This window comes from Pteropus medius, unplaced genomic scaffold, assembly GCF_902729225.1.
Source record: "Pteropus medius unplaced genomic scaffold, Ma_sr-lr_union100, whole genome shotgun sequence".
NCBI classification, from domain to species: Eukaryota; Metazoa; Chordata; class Mammalia; order Chiroptera; family Pteropodidae; genus Pteropus; species Pteropus medius.
Genome location: NW_024344561.1, coordinates 1,491,502 through 1,509,576, shown reverse-complemented (window position 1 = coordinate 1,509,576; position 18,075 = coordinate 1,491,502). Strand labels below are relative to the sequence as shown.

The following is an 18,075-nucleotide window of genomic DNA, read 5'->3' as shown; positions in this document are numbered from 1 at the left end:
ATGTATAAAAGAGGCCTTAACTGGGTTCAGTCATGTATGACATTCGGATGGTCTCAACACATTACAAGCTAAAGGCAATATCTTTGGGCCTGCTTCTACCTGAGGGTATGCAAGTAGAATGAACATTCCAAGGACAGAGGAGAGGCAAGCAGACTCTGATTCCCCAGGTACAGCTCTTGAGTTAAGTGGAAGTCACACCTTCTTGATGACTTCCTCCAATAGACCCAGTCATCAGTATTTATAAAACTCCCCAAGGGATTCCAATAAAATCCACGGAAATTACCTACATCCTCATAAATTACCTGAATAAATAGATTTGACAGATGCAAAATTATATGGAATGCATGCAGAAACTGTGGAAAAGGATGTAGAGTTAAAGTAAATAAAAGAGAATCGTGCATTTCATCTGCATACCAGAGTGGTTGAGGAGAACCTCTCATGCATTCATTATGATGTACAAAGGATCCAAACATGCTCTCCAAGTTCAATGAAGCATAAATCAAAAGAAGTGACAATCCTATGTGAAGCATGGAGAGGAATGAAAATCATGAGCCTACAAAGGAATGTGACCAAGGACACAGTATTCAGTTTACATGTTTGGTTTTCCTGGGTTTTCCAACCACACTCCAAAAAGAGTTACATGAATATTAAGACCAGAATGTTTTGCTATGGACTGCCTAGGGCACTCTTAATGTCTCTGTTCCTCAGGCTGTAAGTGAAGGGGTTCAGCATGGGGGTGACTACAGTGTACATAACTGAGGCCACCACATCATTCCTCAGGGAAGCCAACAATGCCGATCCAAAGTAAACTCCGATGCCTGTTCCATAGAATAAGCAAACGACTGACAGGTGAGAGCCGCAGGTGGAGAAGGCTCTGTACTTCCCACCTTTTGATGGAACTCTCAAAATGGAGGAAACAATTTCATATTAAGAGAAAAAGATATTTGAGATAGAGAGAAAACCAGATATGGCGCCAACAAAATACATGACTAGGTTATTGGTGAAGGTGTCAAAGCAGGCAAGATGAAGGAGTTGAGAAGGAATTAGAAATTTTTACATTCTTGAAGCATGTAAGTTGTAACACTATCAAATTGTGCAGCTGGGAGTCCAAAAGGCTGATGAAAAATGACACCAAAACTAAGAAGCAGCAGAAGCATGGGTTCGTGATGACTGAGTAGTGCAGAGGATGGCAGATGGCCACAATCCGCTCATAGGCCATTACAGTCAAAAGAATATCATCCATACATCCAAAAAGGATCAAAAAAGACATCTGAGTCAGGCAGCCCCCATAGGTGATGACTCTGCTGTGAGTTTGGATGTCCATGATCATCTTTGGGACGGTGGTAGAGATAAAACAGATGTCAGCCATGGAAAGGTTGGAGAGAAAGAAGTACATGGGGGTGTGGAGGTGGGAGTCCAAGCTGACGGTCAGGATGATGAGCAGATTCCCCAATATAGCAACAGGTACATGGACAAGAAGAGCCCAAAAAGCAGAGGCTGAAGTTCCAGATCATCTGACAGTCCCATGAGGAAGAATTCTGAGACAAGTGTTAGATATCGTGGTTCTATGTAGCTTGGACACCTTTTGAAAAGGAAAAGAAGGTTGGAAACAGGAAATAAGTAAATGGTCACACAGAACTGTTTCTATATTTTGGGTCCAAGCAATTGAATTGTGAGGTCATACATCCCAGTACCTTGAGCAGTATTTCTCAGTATGATAAATTCTTTCTTCTTAGAATTGTACTCTTATTTCTGTTTTTTTTTTTTACCTTTTTTTATACACAATTATTTTAGAGAAACTTGACTGAAGAGTATCAGGGGAACAAGAAAATTAGAGATAACAAATCCATGATCACTGGAAAATATAGAATAAGAATTACCCTTCACTCTTTAAGAAAAAAAAAACTCTAATTTAAAGGAATTGAGAAGTAGCTAAATATACCTTATTTTATTCAAATGCAATGCTAGATAGGTTCCTTTATTTAAAATATCTTAAATACCATGTACAAGGCAGGACTGTGTAATCTAGATTATAAATTCAGTTAAATTTCATAATCAGAAAATATTATTATGTGATAGTTAGCTTTATCAGTTTTATCACTCTTTGGTTTTCTCTTTTCTCCTTCATAGAAATAAGTGCTCAAATATGAGAGTTATTCTTTAAAATCGTTTGCTATATAATTCCTATGTTGGGCCTTAGTGTACTTCAAATTTTGTTATATGTGGTTAGTTAAGTGCACATAATAATACAGTATCAATGGCCATAAAGATGACATTAGTGTGCAGAGAATCTGTCCGTGATTAAACAATAATGAAATTTAAGAAACACTTGAAATTTATATGTCATTTATGGTTATTTTTATCAATCTCATACAATATTAGTAAAATGTCTGGTGTGTGGGACTGCTCTTTGCTTTTTTTGGACTCTATTCTGTCATGGTGTGATAATACTACTTCATTGTTTTTCTTTTTTCAAGCTTTATTGAAGTATGATTGATAAACTAAAATTATATGTGTATATATACACATAGTAAAACATGAAGGTCTTTTATTGTACAATGTGATGATTTAATACATATATACACTGTGAAAAGATTACCACAGTCAAGTTAATATTACATCCATCACTTCATATAGTTACTCTGTGTGTTTGTGCAACTGTGTGTGTTCGTGTGTGTGTGGTAACTCCTAAGATCTACTCTCTTAACAGATTTCAAGTATACAATACAGTGTTATTAACTATAGTCCCCATGCTTTACCTTAGATCTCCAGAACTTATTCATCTTATAACTGAAAGTTAGTGCTCTAACCAACAGCTTCCCATTTCCTTCACTCCAGCCCCTTACAACCATAGTTCTACTCTCTGATTCTATGAGTTAGATTTTCTTGGATTCCACATATAAGTGAGATCATACTAGTTTTTCTCTGCCTGACTTACTTCTGTAACATAATATCCTCCAGGTTTATCCATATTGTCTCAAATGGCAGAGTTTCCTTCTTTATATGGCTTAATAATAATCTATTGTGTGTATATGTAGATAGATGATAGATAAATAGATGATATAGGTGATAGATAATAAATAGGTAGATAGATAGATAGATAGATAGATAGATAGATAGATAGATAGATAGACAGATAGATAGATAGATGATAGATTGATCGATGGATGGTTGGATAATAGATAGATAGATAGATAGATAGATAGATAGATAGATAGATACATACATACATACATACATACATACATACATACATACATACATAGATATAGATATAGATAACGTTTGCTTTATCTAGTAATCTGTCAACAGATACTGTAGTTGTTACCATCTTTCCTATTGTGAATAATACTGCAATGAACATGGAAGAGCAGATACCTCTTTGAGATACTGATTTCATTTTCTTCACAGATATACACAGAAATGGCATTGCTGGACATATCGTAGTTCTATTTTTTATTTTACATTTTTAATTAAATTGATATGGGTGACATTGGTTATTAAAATTATATGTTTCAAGCATACAGTTCAATAATACATCATCTGTATATTGTATTTTGTGTTCACCACTTGAAGTCAAATCTTCCATCACCATATAGTTGATCCCCTTTACCCTTATCTACCTCGCTGCTCCCTCCTTCACCTCTGGTAACCATTATACTGGTGTCTGTGTCTATGAGTTTTTGTTTGTCTTTTCCATTTGTTGCTTTAGTTTTATATCCCATGTATGAGTGAAATCATAAAGTTCTGAATTTTTTCTGCCGAACTTATTTTGCTTAGCATGATAATATCAAGATCCATCCATGTTCTTTTTTCTCAGGATTGCTTTGGCTATTCGGGGCCTTTCATGATTTCATACAAATCTGAAGATTGTTTGTTCTATTTCTTTAAAAAATACCATTGGTATTATCATGCTAAGCAAAATGAGTCAGACAGAAAAAGAGAACCATACGATTTCACTTATATGTGGGATGTAAAACTGAAAGGAACAAACGAACAAGACAAACAGAGATCATGGACACCGACAACAGTTTAGTGGTTACCAGAGGAAAGGGGGAGAGGAGAGTTAGAAAAGAATAAAGAGAGTCAAATGTATGATAATGAAAGGAAATTTAACTTTGGGTGGTGAACACACGATACAATATATATATATGATGTATTATTGAATTATATTCTTGAAACCTATATAATTTTATTAACCAATGTCACCCTGATAAATATAATTAAAATATAGAGTAAATATACAAAAAATGTCATTGAGATTTTGATGGAGATTGCATTAAATCTGTATATTGCTTTAGGTAATATGGCAAGGTTAAAATAATTTTAACTATGTTCATTCTTCTAATCAAAGAACATAGAATATCTTTCCATTTCTTTGTGTTTTCTTTAATTTTTTTGTTTAATTTATTAAATTAATTTGGGTGATACCGATTAATAACATTATATAAGTTTCAAGTATACTATTCTTTAGTACATCATCTGTATATTGCATTGTGTGTTCACCACCTAAAGTCAAAGCTCCTTCCATCACCATGTATTTGACCTTCTTTACCCTTATCTACCTCCCCTCATTCCCTCTTTTCTTCTGGTAACCACTAAACTGCTGTCTGTGTCCACGAGTTTTCGTTTGTTTGTTCATTTGTTGCTTTCGGTTTTACATCCCACATATGAGTGAAATCATATGGTTCTCAACTTTTTCTGTCTGACTTATTTCACTTAGCATGATACTGTCAAGATCTATCCATGTTGTTGCAAATGGCAGTATTGCATCTTTTCTTATGGATGAGTAAAATTCCATTGCATATATGTACCACATCTTCAATTTAGTTTTATAATGTCTTATAGTTTCAAAATATAGGTCTTTAACATCTTTTCTTAAGTTTATCACTAGGTATTGTATTCTTTTGTTGCAATTGCAAAAATAATTGATATTTTTTATCATTTTTTCTGAAATTTCATCATTAGTGTATAGCAATGCAATGGATCTTTGTACATTGATTTTGTATCCTGCAACTTTACTGTATTTGTTTCTTGTTTCTAATACTTTTTGGTGGCGTCTTTAGAGTTTTCTACATTTAAAGAAATCATATTGTCTGCATAAAGCGACAAATTGATCTCTTCATTTCCAATGTGTTTGCCTTTTATTTATTTCTTTTGCCTCATTGGTCTGGCTAGGACTTCCAATATTATCTTGAATAACAGTGGTGAAAGTAGGCATTCTTTTTTTGTTCCTGATCTTACAGAAAAAGCTTTTAGTTTTTCACAATTAAGTATGATATTAGCTGAGGGGTTATCATACATAGCCTTTATTCTGTTAAGGTACTTTCCTTGTATGTGCATTTTAGTAAGAATTTATGACAGATACCACAGAAATACAAAGGATCATATAAGAATACAATGAAAGACTCTATGCCGCCAAATTCAATAACCTAGAAGAAATGGATAAGTTCTTAGAAATCTATAACCTTCCTAGACTGAATCGTGAAGAACTAGAAAGTCTAAATAGACCAATCGACAGTGAGAAAATTGAAACAGTCATCAAAAACCTCCTAATAAATAAAAGTCCAGGACCAGAAGGCTTCATTGGTAAAACCTAACTCATTCTATAAGGCCAATATTACCCTAATACTAAAACCTGGTAAGGATAACACACAAAAAGAAAACTATCAACTAATTTCTCTGATTAATACAAATGCAAAAATCCTAAACAAAATACTGAAAATTGAATGCAACAATACATTAAAAAGATTATATAACACAATCAAGTAGGCTTGGTTCCAGAGGTTAAAAGGTGGTTCAACATGCACAAATTAATCAATGTAATATACCACGAAAAACAAAATAAAGAATAAAATCATATGATCATGGCAGTAAATGTAGAGAAAGCATTTGACAAGATACAGCATACATTTATGGTAGTTCTCTTTTACTTAGTAATTTTTAAGTTTTAAGGAACCTCCATATTGTTTCTTGTAACGGCTGTACCAATATTTATTCCCACCAACAGTGCACATGGGTTCCTTTTCCTCCACATACTTGCCAACGCTTGTCTTTTCTTTTTGATAATAGTCATTCAACTAGGAATAAAATGGTATACTAATGTGATTCGATTTCCCTGATGGTTAGTTATGTTGAGCATCATTTCATTTGTATGCTGGTTTTGCTTTTCTGGTCATAAACCTTCCTATTTACAGTTGAGGAGTTTAGCACCAGGGGAGGCCCCACAGTCAGTTTTTTTTTTTAATTAAGTTTATTGGAGAAACATTGTTTAATACAATTATATAAATTTCAGGTGTACATTATAATTTGACATCTGTATATTCTTTTGTGTGTTTACCACTCAAAGTCCAGTTTCCTTCAGCTGCCATATATTTGATATCTTTTACCCAATTTAACTTCCCCATAGTCCCATATATTTCACCCCCTTTACTCCATCTATCTCCCTCCTCCTTCCCTACCTCCTACCCTCTGGTAACCACTAGCATATAGTCCATGTCCATGATCTCTGTTTGTTTGTCCTGTTCCTTTGTTGCTTTCAGGTTTATATGCCACATATAAGTGATATCATGTGATTTTCAACTTTTTCTATCTGGCTTATTTCGCTTAACATGATTATCTCGAGTTCCATCCATGTTGTCACAAATGGCTGTATTTCATCTCTTCTTATGGCTGAATACTATTCCATTGTATATATGTACCACAGCTTCTTTAGCCAATCATCTATCACAGGACACTTTGGTTGCTCACGTATTCTGACCACTGTGAATAATGCTACTATGAATATTGGTGTGCAAATATCTTTATGGATATGACTTTTTAAGTCTTTGAGGTAAATACCCAGTAGAGGGATTGCCCAACAGACAGTTTTAAGACCCAGACTCCTTTCCTAGCTAATAGATTTTCATGTCAATCCTTTATGATACATGCATTGCAATTCTCTTACTTCAATTATGTGAAGGTAATTCAGATTCATTATTTTGGCAGTTCACACTATGATTTGAGAAAAAATGCAAATAGAACAATGTAAATGCCCCTGGACAGTTTCCTCATCTTTAAAATTAAGATAATAATTGAACCTACTATATAGGATTATTGTAAGAAAACTTTTTAAAAAATAATTTAAATTGCTTAAATCAGTGACTCACAGTACCAGTCGATTGACATATTTGCCTACAGTTATTTTGACCTCGGCCAAAAGCCAATTTATTCAGCATCTCTACGTATGGTGTTCTTGGTCATCCTGATGTGCAGCTGTGACTCAGAAACACTCCCTTAGAATACTGCCCAATGCTTAGCTAATGCTCCATTAATACTACCTATTATTATTATCATCCATACCAACCACCTATGTTAAAAATACAAACATTTAATAATATTGGCTTCAAATCTCATATTATATAGAGATTTGAACATTATCCATAAAATCTGACTTTCCTTGGTATCTTAATTTCGTCCCAGTTCTTTACAGAACCACTCCCTTGTCAATGTTTCCATAACATAATGATTTTTGTATTTATACAAAAATTTCTTAAAAGCTTACCTAAACTATGTACTGCACACATTGCCTCTGAATTGTACTTGTTTACCATGAAGTTGTGTTTGAGTCTCTTTTTGAAGAATATATGCCAATTTCAAACATTTTAATGATGCGCAACATTATATGAAGACTTCATGTTATTCAGTTTATAAATTTATATTTATATAGTTTCTATATCTGACAAATTTAAAAAATATATTTAATACATTTATAATTTAACATATTTTATTTCTATATTACGTGTTTATCTTACACTGCATATTTTATATTTATATTATTATTTATATCACTTGCTCCTTACAACCATCCTATGAAAATTTTTACACCTCTCTCCAAGTGAGAATTTGTATTGATATGAATGGTGATTAGTTGTTCAACTTCTAACCATATTCAATTTTACTACTATGTAATTCACAGTATTTATTGTTCCTATATAATAATCATTTTATATCAACCACATCCTATTACAGTTATACATTGGAAAATATCCTTGAAGTCTGTCTTGTGCTAATCATTACATGATGAATCCACATGAAATTTTCATCTTCTGTAGGAAATATCTTCCATCTTGGATTTCAAAACTAGACTGTAAAATGCATGACTATTTATAGAAAACCCTATAACCCACAACGTCAGTGACATTATGGCCCCTGTAAACCATTAGCTCATTTTTATAAATCACAGGTGAATTCACTGCAAAAGAGGATGAATCAATTCTTCTACTTCCATTTCTCACCCGGGACCAAAGTAGATTCTAAAACAACCACTTATTAGGTAAAGTGGAGGTGACGGAGCCATGGTGCAGAAGTAAGGACATCAATGTTTGAGTCCTGACTCTTTCACCTTATATATGTGGACTGTATGGAAATCTCTGAATCTGTGCTTGTGTTCCTTCTTGGAAATAGTGAGTCTAACAGCTGTCTTTTGAATGTGTGTGGCACCTAAGGGAAGTTTGGACCTTAAGAAATATTAGGTCATTTTTTAAATAAAAAATTTCAATCACTATTAGAATAGTGTATTTAGTAATGAAATACAATCCCAAAAATTTGATGACATTGTATAGATTATACAGCAGAAAGGTTGAAGCCTTTCCTATCTGGCACTAGAGCATGGCATGACACAAAATCCTACAATGCGTCTCAGCTTATGCAATGAGATTTACTGCCCCTTTCTTTTCTGCCTCATTTTTTCATATTTACAAAACCCCTATGCAATGGATTTTCAATAATTGAATACTATAGATGATGTTAAACGGGAAATAATAGGTCCCTTAAAAAGTCCATGGCATAGACAGAAATAAGCACTATTTTATCTTGTCTCTAGTCCTATGGGGCACCCTGAAAAGGATGATATAATTGGTCAAATGTTTAAAGGCCATGTTGCCCACTTTGTTTCTACAAACAATGAAGGGGTCTTCTCAAAATTTAACTAAGATTTTTTGTTTTTTATGCTTCCTCTGTGCCAACAAGTTAAGAACTTGGGGGGAGGGTAAACCAGAAATAAATGAGATTCAGTCATTTCTTTCCATATGCCAAGGATGTACTTGCATAAACAAAATTAAAATGTCTGTCAGGGATGTAGGAAAATCATTATTTCAGGTCACCAGATATCTAAGTCAAATGACATGAGAATTAACCTTATCATTATTAATAATAAAATATCTAAAATTTAATTTGCCTTTATTTTATGCATCCATCACCTACTTATTGCATAGAGGGCATCCATTATTTGTTTAATCCTTATTCAGTGAAGCTCTATCAACTAGGAATCAACTCAGGTGACAATCCCAAATCTCAGAGCTACTAAGAACACACAACACACTTAAAATAAGTATAGCAGAGAGGATTCAAAACTAGTCAGTCTCTGAGTCTTGTGCACTAAACTTTATTGTATCAAAACTTTCTGAAAGTTTTAAGTAGAGGTATAGAGGTTTTAGCCACAGGTACATACAGGTACGTTTTTAAACTGTTTCCAGTATCCTTAGTAGGAATGGACCCCAAGACTCTGACTTTGTCTCCTTTTGAAATTGAGTAGATTATAAGAATGGAGGAAGAAGTAGGCAATTGAAGTGAAATCCAGGAGCAAGAGCAAGAGAGAGATCTGCGCTAAATTATTGTGTGCCAGTTCTTTCTATGACCTTTGTCTGTGATCTCAGCCACACTTCCTATAGTTGATGCAGCAAATGCTACCCACTGGCCAGATGCCCAGTGTCTGCAACTAGGCTGCCCAGATTCGAACCTGGCTCAACTCTTTCTAACTCAAGACCTGGTACAAGTTACAAAAAATGCTATGCTCCTTTCTTTTTGTGTAAAATAATAATAATGTGTGTACTTATAATTTGGGAGAGATTCTGTAGATAAAATCAAACAAAAATACATAAAATGCATGCCTCAGAGCCTGGCACTTAGGAAGTCATCAATACAAGTACATGATGTTATGGTTAATGTCATCATTGTCGTCACTACCTTCATAATCATTTCGGAGTGGTTAGGGGAAAGGTTAGAGAGACCCATTTTCTGCTTTGGTGGGAGAGATGCCAACCAGAGCCAGAACCAATGAGAGTGGAAGCAAACTGTGAATGAGAGTGCTCACAACAGAACCAGAACCAAGAACACAAACTCCATAGAGCTCTGACCTGAAATTTTGTATAGTGGTACCCTTTATTTCTCTATCTCAACTGTCATGTCGGTCTTTTTGAGAAGAAATAATGCTCTCAACAGTCCCTCCTCCAATCTCCCACAGCACCATCTCCCACAGCACTTACTGGGCTGGGCTGCATCTCTGCTGGAGCATGACCAAGGAGTACTGATCTGCTGTTCCTCTCCTGCCTTGTGTGGATGAAGGCTCAGGGTTCCTCTTGAAGACTGGCAGGAAGAGAGACTCAGGCTGGGGTTTTCTGATGCAAATGCCCATGAAGGGAGGAGACTCATATATGAAGCCACTATAGCAGAACTAGCAAACTAAAGGGCTGGAAGCACCAGCCAATTACTTACAATGGCATGACCTTGGGGCTCAATGCACAAATCTTACAATTAGCCAGTTGGTCCACATTGTTCTAATCTCTGGGGACTTGCTAATATTAATGAAAGAGAACAAGGAAAAAGTGAATGTCCTTGGAGAATCTTGGTCCTTTCTCTCCAGAGAAACAAGTTCACCTCTTCTTACTTCTTACTTCCAAGTTGCAAGATCTTAACAGAAATTCAGACTTTTTCAATTTAACCACTCAATCTGTGGTTTTGACATCTGTAAGTCCATTGTATTAATCATGAAGTCTATGCGGAATTTGTTCTTTTTTATTTTATTAAATTTATTGGGGTGACATTGTTTAGTAAAATTCCATAGGTTTCAAGTTTACAATTCAATAACACATCATATGTATATTGCATTTTCTGTTCACCACCCAAAGTTAAATTTCCTTTTGTCACAAAGTATTTGACCCCCTTTATCCTTATCTACCTCCCCTCCCTTTCCCTCTGGTAACCACTAAACTGCTGTCCGTGTCCATGAGTTTTTGTTTGTTTGTTTCTCTCGTTCGTTTGTTGTTTTCCATTTTATATCCTACATGAGTGAAATCATATGAGTCTCAACATTTTCTCACTTATTTTGTTTAGCATGATAATCTCAAGATCCATCTACATTGTTGTAGATGGCATTGTTTCATCTTTTATTATGGCTGAGTAATATTCCATTGTATATATATATCATATCTTTATCCAATCATCTATCAAAGGACACTTCAGTTATTTCCACGTCTTGGCCACCATGAATAATGCTGCAATGAACATCAAGTTGCATGTATCTTTATAGATAAATGTTTTCAAATTTTGGGGGTAGATACCCAGAAAAGAGGTGGCCGGGCCATATGGTAATTCTATTCTTAGTTTTTTGAGAAACTGCCACACCGTTTCCATCGTGACTGTACCAATTTACATTCCCACCACAGTGTATGAAGGTTCCTTTTTCCCACAACTTCTCCAACACTTGTTATTACTGGTCCTGTGATACCATTTCCACTTTACTAATTAATACTTGTCTCTAAGGATAACTTCTTATTTTCATTTCATTAGACCTTATTTCAGTTAGCATTTTATACCTTGGAGATTTACAAGTGTTTTTTTCATTTTTCTTTTTTTTTTTTTTTTGGCTAATTTGAATGAACCTTTAGTTCTAAGTTTTTTCCTCCAATTACATTGCTATATTAAAATACTATTAATTTTTACAGGTTTATTTGACAACTCATGCTTAACTACTTTAGGGGGCGTCTCTGAAGGTTGTAATCCAGTTGTTTACCAGGGATGAAGTCTTCTCAGAATTCACAGGTTTGCAGGCAATTGGCTAGAGAATTCACTCAGTTCCTTGATACCTGGGCCTCTTGATGGGGCAGCTTACCACATGGCAGTCAGGTTATATCTACGTGGAGAGATAGAGAGGGGCAGCAAGAAGAAAGCCAGATTTTTTCCTCACTCAGTTCCCAGAAGTGACTTCCCATTATTTCTTCCACATTTTTGTTGTTAGAAGCAAGTCCCTATGTCTAGCTCATACTCAATGGGAAGGAAACACACGACATGAAAATCAGGGGTTGGTGATCATTGGGAGTATCTCAGATACTGCCTAATGCAGAGGCCTCATCCTCTGTAAGGGTTTTATGCTCAGGCTCTTCAAAACTCAGATCTAGAGAGTTTGGAGAAACATGGCGGAGTGAGAGACATCCCCAGATCTCTCCTCTTGAAACAATAAGCTGAACATCTAAAACTCAACAAAAAACACCCAAACTGCATACCAGCTCATCTGAGCGTGGGATCTGTGCATAAGATCTACCACATGTCAGAATCCCTTGGTGTGGGGCAATGGACTGGGAGAAATAAAGAAGCTGCTTCTTTCAGCCGGAGCTCCCTGCAGGACAACAGGGAGGGAAGAAGGAGCGTCGAGTTCCCTAAATGGCCTTGCCTGGGAGTGCTATGAGCTTCACACCGCTAGCGGCTGGGCCCAGTCACCAAGGCAGAAAGCAGAGAAGCAGAACAGCAGAGAAACAACTGTTGATTTTTACCAGCCCCAATTGCAAAACTGAGGCTGAGCTGCAACCCCAGCCCTCAACCCAGAGGGATCCTCCCCCACATCCTCCAAGACCGAACACCGTGGAGCCCAGGGGAATCTGAACAAACACTACCAAAACTATTCATAACACTGACAGGGACTGAGACTGAGAGTAGTGAATGCGATTAAACATCTAGAAGAAAAAAAGAAGGCATTATGAAGGCTTTATATAAAGCAGGGATACAAGAGGCTTAGAAGCAACCTACTGGAAAACAAAAGAAAAGCGCTTTCTTTGTAACAGGCTAAAGAGAGATCTTTATCTAATAAATCTTTTTACCAGGCAGAGAAATAGTCCATTAAACACCATGAACAACCAAGGTGACAAGGCATCTCAGTGTTGGGAGCTGAGCTAACTTGGTGAGCTTTGAGATAAGTGGCACTAAACTATTTTAAACACTCGGTGTTTTCCAAGAAGGGAGTTGTAAGAACTTCATTGTTTTGTAGAATGAGTAATTTGGCTGACCTTGGGTCTTGACTGCTGTTTTCTCATTGCGATGCTATAAGTAGTGTGTTTTAAATAAACTCGGGGACACAGACACAGACACAGACACAGCTTGAATCTGTGATCCCTCCTGCAATTCTGTCTGTCTTCTTTCTTTTCCTCAGTCCACGCTCCCCCTTTCAGGTACCCTCAATTACTTCGTCGGCTGGTTCCGACATCTCAGAAAGAAAGAGAAAAAGTCTCCAGAAAATTAGCTTACAGACATAGAAATATGCAACTTAAATGACAGAGAATTCAGGGTGGTACTTCTGAAAAAACTCAGTGAATTCTAAAACAAGTCATATCAACAATTTCAAGAATTGAAAAAACAACTAGGTGAGCAGAGCAAGGAGACTGAAACCCTCAAGAAGAACAGATCTTCTGGAGATTAATAATAATAATAATAATAATAATAATAATAATAATAATAAAGTAAAATAAAACACTGCAAGAGTTGAAAAATGAAATAGCAAGCTTGGGAAATAGAGTCGACCAAATGGAGGAAAGGATCCGTGATACTGAAGACAGCAATCTAAAAATGCATCAGAAGGAAAAGAAAGAAACCAAAGAATGAAAAATAATGAAAGAGAAATACAAGTACTAGCTGATATCATCAGGAGAGGAAACATAAGAATAATGGGCATTATAAAAGGTGAGGAAAAGGACCAGGGACTAGAAAGCATTTTCAGACAAATAGTTGATGAGAATATCCCAAATCTAAGGAATGAGCTGGAGCTTGGAATTCAAGAAGTCAACAGAACACCCAGTTCTCTCAATCCAAAAAGGACTTCACCAAGACACATTGTATTAAAGTTATCGAAAATCAACGACAAAAGCAGAATTCTCAGGGCAGCCAGGGAGAAGAAAACGGTAACTTATAAAGGAAAACCCATTAGATTATCCTCAGACTTCTCAGCACAGACCATACAAGCCAGAAAGAAATGAAATCAAATATTTAAATTATTAAGTGAAAGGAACTACCAGCCTAGAATAATGTATCCAGCTAAGCTCTCTTTTAGATATAAAGGAGAAATTAAGACTTTTCTTAATTTCAGATATACACAAACTTAAGGAATTCTTCACTACAAGGCCTGCACTACAGAAAATACTGAAAGAGGTCAGCTCACCCAGAACAAAATGACAAAAACATAATAGTAATTAGGAGTAAGGTAACTATCAGGCAAATAGAAGCAGGGCATTATAAGCTTAAATAATGAAAGAATTGCTATAGCAAGATAGTAATAAAAGTTCTGCATACATAGGAAAAAACTGAGATAACAATGACTAAAAAGGGAGGATTTAAAGATTCAAATTCACAAATGGAAACGGAGACAAGGCACACAAAGAAGAAAATGCATGACTGTATATATATAACTATCCTTTTCATAGTCATAATGGTAACCACACACCAAAGATTCAGAACAGAAGTATATACCATGAAACAAGAAGGACCAGAGGCAAAACCCACAAAAGCCAACCAAAATAAAGAAAACAGAAACACAAGGACAAGGAAACAATGGAAACACCAAGCTATCAGAAAGCAAAAGATAAAATGGTTACAAAAAGACCTCATATTTTAATAATCATCCTAAATGTAAATTAATTGAACTCACCAATAAAAAGGCACAGAGTTGCAGATTGGATCAAAAAACAAATCCCAACCATATGCTGTCTCCCGGAGACACATCTCAGCTCCAAAGACAAATATAGACTCAAAGTGAAAGGGTGGGAAACGATATTTCAAGCAAATGGCATTCACAGAAAAGCGGGAGTAGCAGAACTAAGATCAGATGAAATAGATTTCAAAATAAAAAAGGTAAAGAAAGTTACTGAGGAACACTTCATAATGCGCCAAGAAGACATAACACTTATTAATGTCTATGCTCCCAATCAGGGAGACCCAAAACATGTAAAGCAATTACTAACAGAACTAAAGGGAGAAACAGACCAAAACACTATTGTACTACAAGACCTAAACACCCCATTGTCAGATATGGACAGATCATTCAAACAGAAAATCAACAAGGAAATAACATCTTAAATGACACATTAGACAACTAGACATAATTAACGTATACAGAGCCTTCCATCCCAAAACAGTTGTTTAAACATTCTTCTCTAGTGCACATGGAACATTCACAAGAATCCACCACATACTGGGACACAGAGATAGCCTCAACAAATATAAGAGAGTTGAAATCATACCAATCATATTCTCTCATCATAATGCTTTGAAACTAGAGATCAACTATAGAAAGAAATCAGGAAGAACCACAAATACATTGAGATTAAACAGCATGCTACTGAAGAATAACTGGAAAGAAATAAAAAGAGAGATCAAGAGACACATAGAAATGAATGATAATGACAGAACAACATATCAAAACTTTTGAGACACGGCAAAAGCGATCATAAGAGGAAAGTTCATATCACTTCAGGCCTATCTCCACAAACAAGAACAAGCCCAAATAAACAACCTAATGCTTCATCTTATAAAACTAGAAAAGGAAGAACAAATGAAGCCTAAAGTCAACAGAAGGAAAGAAATAATCAAAATTAGAGCAGAAATAAATGAAATTGAAAAAAAATGATGGAAAAAATAAATACAACAAGGAGCTGGTTCTTTGAGAAAGTTAATAAAATTGACATATCCCTGACTAGACTCACTAAAAAAAAGAGAGAAAGGACACAAATAAACAAAATCAGGGATGAAAGAGGGGAAATTATAACTGATATCACAGAAATACAAAGAATCATACAAGAATACTATGAAAAAGTATATAACACCAAATTTAATAACCTAGAAGAAATGGGCCAGTACTTGGAAAAATACAACCTTCCTAGACTGAATCAAAAAGAACTGGAAAGTCTAAATAGACCGATCAGCATTATGGAAATTGAAACAATCATCAAAAACCTACCAAAAGTAAAAGTCCAGGACCAGATGGCTTCACCAGTGTATTCTACCAAACATTCTAAGAAGATTTAATACCTATTCTCCTCAAACTCTTACAAAAAATCAAAGATGAGGCAATACTTCCCAACTCATTTTATGAGGCCAATATTACCCTGATACTAAAAATTAACACGCATGCACACACACACACATACACACACACACACAAAGAAAACTACAGATCAATATTTCTCATGAACACAGATGCAAAAATCCTTAATAAGATGCTAGCGAACTGAATACAGCAATATTTTTTAAAAATTATACATTACGATCAAGTGGGCTTCATCCCAGAGACACAGGGATGATTCAACATATGCAAATTGATTAATGTGATACACCACATAAACAAATTAAAAAATAAAAATCATATGATCATATCGATAGATGCAGAAAAAACATTCGACAAGATACAGCATCCATTTATGATCAAAATACTTAACAAAACAGGTATAGAAGGAAAGTACCTTAACATAATAAAGGCCATCTATGACAAACACTCAGCCAACAGTTTATATAATGGTGAAAAACTAAAAACCTTCCCTCTAAGATGAGGAACAAGGCAAAGCTGTCCATTATCACCACTGTTATTCAATATAACATTGGAGGTCCTAGCGAGTGCAATCAGAGAAAAGAATGATATAAAAGGCATCCAAATGGGAAACGAAGAAGTTGAACTGAGGATGACATGATTCTCTATATAAAAAAAACCCTAAAGACTCCACAAGAGCACTACTAGAAACAATAATCAAATACAGTAAAGTTTCTAGATACAAAACCAACATTCAAAAATCCACAGCTTTCCTATACTCTAATAATGAAGTGTTAGAAAAAGAAGTGGAAAACATAATTTCTTTTGCAATTGTAACAAAAAGAATAAAATATCTAGGAATAAATTTAACGAAACATGTAAAGAACCTATATAATGAAAACTACAAGACCCTATTAAAAAAAAAATCAAAGAAGATACAAAGAAATGGAAAGATATTCCGTGTTCTTGATTGGAAGAATCAACATAATTAAAATGACCATATTACCTAAAGCATTATACAGATTTAATGCAATCCCCATCAAAACCTCATTGGCATCTTTTAAAGAAATAGAACAAAAAATCATCAGATTCCTATGGAAGCACAAAGACCCCAAATCGCCAAAGCCAACCTGAGGGGGGGAAAAAAAAAAATGAGGCTAGAGGCATCACTCTGCTAGACTTCAAATTACACTACAAAGCAACAGTAATCAAAACGGCATTGTATTGGCAGCACAACAGACACATGCATCATGGAATAGAATCAAGAGTCCAGAAGTAAACCCATATTTTATGGACAAATAATTTTTGACAAAACAACCAAAAACATACAGTGGAGAAAGGAAAGTCTCTTCAATAAATGGTGCTGGTAAAACTGGAAAGCCACCTGCAAATAAATGAAACTAGACTGTTGTCTATCACCACAAACCAAAATTAACTCAAAATGGATTAAGGACCTGAATATCGGACCTGAAACAATAAAATGCATAGAAGAAAACAGGAACAAAACTCAAGGACCTGGGATTTAAAGAGAATTTTATAAATTTGATCTCAAAAGCAAAGGAAATAAAAGCAAAAATAAATGAATGGGACTACCTCACACTAAAAAGCTTCTGCTCAGCAAAAGAAATCATCAACAAAGTAAATCATCATCTGAATGAAAAATATATCTGCAAGCAATGCCTCCAACAAGGGCCTAATATCCAAAATATACAAAGAACTCATATAACTCAAGAACAACAATAAAACAAATGGCCCAATTAAAAAATGGGCAGAGGACCTGAATGGACACTTCTCCCTAGAGGACATACAAATGGCCAACAAATATTTGAAAAGATGCTCGACATCATTAGCTATTAGGGGAATGCAAATCAAAACCATAATGAGATATGATCTCACACCTGTTAGAATGGCTATAATCAACAGGACAAGTATTAACAAATGTTGGAGAAGATGTGGAGAAAAAGGAACCCTCA

The 18,075-nt window shown here is 35.2% G+C and overlaps 1 pseudogene; it reads right to left on the bottom strand.

Moving 5' to 3' along the window:
- Positions 1-666: 666 nt before the first annotated feature.
- On the bottom strand, positions 667-10,717 carry LOC120610915 (olfactory receptor 18-like; annotated as a pseudogene).
- Between the last annotated feature and the right edge of the window lie 7,358 nt (positions 10,718-18,075).